This window comes from Monodelphis domestica, chromosome 3 (genome assembly GCF_027887165.1).
Source record: "Monodelphis domestica isolate mMonDom1 chromosome 3, mMonDom1.pri, whole genome shotgun sequence".
Lineage (NCBI taxonomy): Eukaryota > Metazoa > Chordata > Mammalia > Didelphimorphia > Didelphidae > Monodelphis > Monodelphis domestica.
In genome coordinates, this window is record NC_077229.1 from 445,060,266 (window position 1) to 445,065,847 (window position 5,582).

The window sequence follows — 5,582 nt, forward strand, 5'->3', positions numbered from 1 at the left end:
TAACGCCTTTGGGGCTCGCTAAAAAGTTGCATAAAGTCTTCTTCCTAGAGGGCACTAACTCTATCACCTTTTTCAGAGAGCGAGAAGTGAGAAAGCAGGTCTGGGCTGGTGGTAGCCACCTCGGATTGGTGTGAGACAGGAGGCTACAGGTTCCCCTCGGTACTTCATCCTCATCTATCACAGCTATGACAGCCTCATTGTTTCCTGTTAATTCTTTTCATTTGGGGCCTGTCGGGTTATGAGGAAGGTACCACCTTTGGAAACTGAGAAAACAAAATACTTGCATTGATTTTGCTGCCCACCTCCTCCGGGCATGCGTAAGACTTGGGGTTGGGGAAGGAGGATGTAAGGCAGGGGAAGACAGAGTAGCAGGCAGCAGAGGACGTGAATTGCGGAAAGTTCGCTTTAGAACGAAGATAATCCTAATGTTGCAGTAGTGGGGCCAAAGCATCAATGTGTGTCGATGGGAATGATCAATCCGAGTTAGGGAGGGATACATCAAAGAGCCGTGCAATCCTCAAGCTGTTATGCTAGCTGAATGAAGCATACACAGTGACATGTGGGTAAGGGGAGGGGAGTTGCCCTCTGCTCATCCTGACCATATAAAGAGATTCATGCGCAGCCCCACCTGGCCGGGGCTTGATGTCTGGAGCTGGGCACAATCCCTTCTTTTGTAGTGTGTGTGAGGAAGTGCAGAATACTTTAGAGTGACCTCCACACTAGACTGGATCTTCAGGAGATCCCCTGGCTCATACTCCTGCAAACCATCAGCTGTACTTCTTTTAAACAAGCAGTTGTGGCTTGTTTATACGCATGAAAAGGGAAAGGAGAATCAAAGAGATTCCTCCATTAAGGCAAAGATGGCCAAGTGTAGTCTGGAAAGTATAAGAAAAGCATAAAGGAAAAGCAAGGATGTGGGTGAGGACTTTCACATGACAAAGGAATTTTTTAGAGACCTCAGTGACTGGATTAAGGGTAATTTTTCATTTTTAAGTGAAGTTTATAACTTTTGAATCATTTGAGAACTATGATCAAATCAGTGATCAGCCATGTCTCAGTAGACATGTAATAAATAATAAATAAAGCATATTACCCACCCCCAAATAGAATGGTGATGGACCTAAAAGCCAAAAAGAGACATATATTTTTGGACATTGAAACTGTGTGGATTTATTCAAATTTATTTAAACTGTGCTTTGCCCAATTTTGACTATTTGTTACAAAGGCTTAAAAAAATTCTCTCCTTTTTTAATGGAGAACTAGGGGAGAATGAGGAAAGGTATGTGGCTCATTACCCACTGGAAGCCATGAGCTTAGACTAGGTGAGCTGAGGTGTAGTCCCTAATGAGTGTCTTTTTTTTGCTACAAATTGGCCCATTAACACCCCCCCCCCAGTACTAATTATGGTTACTCACTCATGTGGTGTTCTAATGACATGGGTCCTCCCTTCCATCCCTGGCTATAAATGAAAGCAGTTTTACTTTCCAACCTCCCTTCTAGACTTCAGGTTTCTCATATTTTCTCAAAATTCTGCATGGGGTATGAAGATATATCTGACATGTTTAAACCCCTGGATGTTTAATTGATCACAAAATGATGCAGTGCAAGCTCTGCCTTACATAAACCATAGTCCTGCAAGCAGACAGGGAAGGAGCTGGCTCTCCCAGGGAAGTCTGGGGGGTGGAGCACAGAGGCATACAAGATGAAACAGCTCCTTGCAGGCTTCCTCATTTTTCTTTCAAAATCAATGTTCTCCTTAATACAGAAGATATGGAATATAAAGAGACACCTTTCTTTACTTTCTTATTTATTGGTTTTAGAGCTAGAGAAAAAATTTCCAAAGTGGCTACAATTGCTAATCAAATGAGGTAAGGGAGTCTGATTACCAGTGGCAAGGCATATATGTTTCTGATTATAAGCCTGGCTGGGAATTGCTGGTCCCATTCTTTGTTGTTGCTGGATTTTTTTCACCTCCTGATTTGTTTAAAAGGATGTTTTTTTTTTTTTTTCCATAGTGTGATTTCAATGGGTTCCTAATGATGTTTTAGGAGCTTGCTTGAATATTATTGGTCAGCCAGGGATTTATAAGCATAATTATCGTGATGATTATATAAAATCACACATATTAAACACTGAACATTCTTGACCTCCTTAGTTGGTCTAAGAGTATTGTTTTGCTTTTAAACTTCCATAGAAGAGTTAGAACAAATAAGAAACAGACCTCCTTAAGAGGGAATATTGAAACAAACAATCATTAAATACCTTCACAAATGACTCTGTTGCCAAGTTGCCTTACAAATACTTTAGACCCAAGTTCTGAATCTGTATTGATGCACTGGCTGCTCCTGGGGCTGGATTCCTCTACCAAGACCCTGGGAATGGTCCAGTGTCCCAAGATGAGAGGTCAAATTGCCTCCCTTCATAGGCATGGCTGATTGTGTAATGGTATTGAGTAGCAGTTAAGAAATAAAGAATGAGAAAGAAAGATCCAGTGGGACTTGGTAGTGGATCGGGTCTGGAGTGCAAAGAAGACGACTCACATGATTTCAAAGACAGAAGTATGGCCAGGCTAAAGCTATTGACAGCAGTGAACAAGTCGCCTCCTCAGGAGTTGATTAAATTAAATCTAATAGGCATTTATTAAGGATCTCTCTTGCTTGAGTACATCAAGAATATTACTTCCCTTGTTCTAAGGATTATATTAATACTACCAAAGATTATATTAGCTTTTGTTGGCAGTCACATTGCACTGTGAAATTTCTAGTCAATTAAAGGCTTTACATCATTTTCATGACAAGTCTCAATTATGTAAATGTGATCAATGTTTCTGCTATGCCTTCATTCACGTTGTTGAATAGTATGTTCCTGAGGAAAGAAACTAGGTGGTACAATGGATAGAGTGCCAAGCCTGGAAGTCAGGAAGACTCATCTGCCTGAATTCAAGTGTGACCTCCAGCCACTTAATAGCTGTGTGACCCTTGGAAAGTCATTTATCCCTGCTTGCCTCAGTTTCCTCATCTATAGAATAAGCTGGAGAGGAAAATGGCAAATCATTCCAGTATCTTTGTCAAGAAAATCCCAAATGGGGTCATGAAGAGGTGGATGCAAGTGAAACGATTGAGCAACAACTAGATGAGATAATCTCAAGGCAAACAGGCAAAAAAAAACCTCTATCCAGGTTGATATTGGTTAATTAATTAATCACCTACAAATGTGAAAATTTTGAGATTTTGACAAATGTCTGGTTAAAAATCCAGATTCAATATGTTTGCAGCATTTTTTTCTTCTAATAAGGCAGTAACCCTATTAAAATAGGAATGAGAGGGGCAGCTAGGTGGTATATGGATAGATTGCCAGGCCTGGAGTCAGGAGGTACTGAGTTTGAGTTCAAATTTGGGTTTAGATACTTTCTAGTTCTATGACTCTGGGTAAGTCACCTATACACCCTCCCTGCCCAACATTGTCTATCCCTTACTGTTCTCACACAGTATTGAGTTTGACAGAAAGTAAGGACTTTTTAAATAAATAGGAAATTATATTAATTTGGCATAATTTGCTCTTAGGTAACTTGTATCAGCTCCTCATTATAATGACTTTTCCTTACAAACTATCCATTTAATAATTTATTCTAGATTTTTTGCCAGGAAATAACATCAATTGCCTCAATTCATAATTTCTAGAATCTATATTTTTCTTGTGGAACTTGTAATATTCCATCCCTCTCCATTCTTCTGACTTCTCTTCATTTTCCATTATTCTCAAAGTTTATTGATAGCAACTCAGTGATCATTATCTGTAAGTTCTTTTAGAATAGTACTCTGGAGGGGCAGCTGGGTAGCTCAGTGGATTGAGAGCCAGGCCTAGAGACAGGAGGTCCTAGGTTCAAATTTGACCTCAGACACTTCCCAGCTGTTTGACCCTGGGCAAGTCACTTGACCCCCATTGCCTAGCCCTTACCATTCTTCTGCCTTGGAGCCAATATACAGTATTGACTCCAAGACAGAAGGTAAGGGTTTAAAAAAATAAAAAAGAATAGCACTCTGGGTTAGCATTCATTTGGGTCAAGAGAGTTCTAATTAAAATCATTATATGTCTTCTCATATCCTCACACTACATACCTCTCAGGTATTTGAAAGATTAGATCTATGATTTCAATGATATAGAAAATTCCATCTACCAAGGCTAGTCAGCATAGAAAAATATCAAATTCTTTCAGGAACGAGTCCTCACGTGGCCTTTTCTGCAAGTCTTTTTTTTGTTGTTTTTTTTAAGCCCTTACCTTCTGTTGTAGTATTGATTTTAAGACAAAAGGGCAGTAAGGATTTGGCAATCAGGGTTAAGTGACTTACTTGCCCAGGGTTACACAGCTAGAAAACATCTGAGGAGAGATTTCAACCCAGGTCCTCCCAACTCCAGGCTTGGTGCTCAAGCCACTGAGCTACCTACCTGCTCCCTTCACTACAACTCTTAAAGAGTTGCTTAGAGCTCTGAGGGGTTAGGTGATATAACCAGAGCCACAGAGTCAGGACAAGACAATGTTGGTCCTTGAACTCAGGCTCTGTGGCCAGCATGGTGGAGTTATCCTGTGGGAAGGAGAGTGCTTTGCCCATCTTAAAGCTCTCTATAAATGTGAACTTATTTTGGTTGGTATCATTATAGTCTCATTTGTTCTACCTTTCCTCAATCTGAACATCATTCTCTTTTGAAGAGAAGATAGAACCAAAAGAAGACTTGAGTAATGCATCCCACACACTATTTGTGCTTAGAAGTTCTTATTCTTCTTTCTCTGAAGATGCCTTTGAAAAGTTCTTTTAATGCTCTCAACATTTACCCCAAGAAAGTCATTCTAGACATCAGTGTTATTGACACCATTCTTACGGGACCATTTCATATTTTTATATTCTTTTTTAATTTTATCATATGTCCCAAATCCATTGTTTCTGTGGTGTCTTTTTGGATCTTAATTTGCCCTTCCCCCTTTGTCATCTCCATTTTTTACCAAGAAACATCCCTATCCTTAAATATTTCATCAGCTTGTCAGAATTTTGATGAAGAATGAGAGCAGATTATTTGGGAACCATCTACACTGGGGAAACTATCAGGGGTCTCCTCATACTTCAACATACTTCAGACGCATGGCCACTGGGAGGGAACTGAAAGGTTAAATCCAAAATTCCAAATTCCCCTAATCATAACAATAAATCACAGTAAACTTAGCTCCCAGGCAAACTTTGAAGACTTCTTAAATCAAAGAGAACACATTCCTCCTTCAAATATTCAAATATTATTCTTAGATTCTTCATTCCAGACAATTTGTTTAACAATTCTATCCTATTCTATACATTTTGTGCACGTGAATGGATTTTTCAACCTTTCCATTAAGGAAAAGAAAGAAACTAGAATTGTTTATGGAACTCATATTTTCCAAATGAAAAGAACTAATGATGCTTGATAATAAATATAAAGAAATATTGGCAGCCTAAGAAACAAAGGAGATGAATCAAATAATTTTTTAGTTTTTTAATTTATAGTTATATTTTATAGTTAAATGATTCTCATAAAGATTTTATATAGATGGGAGA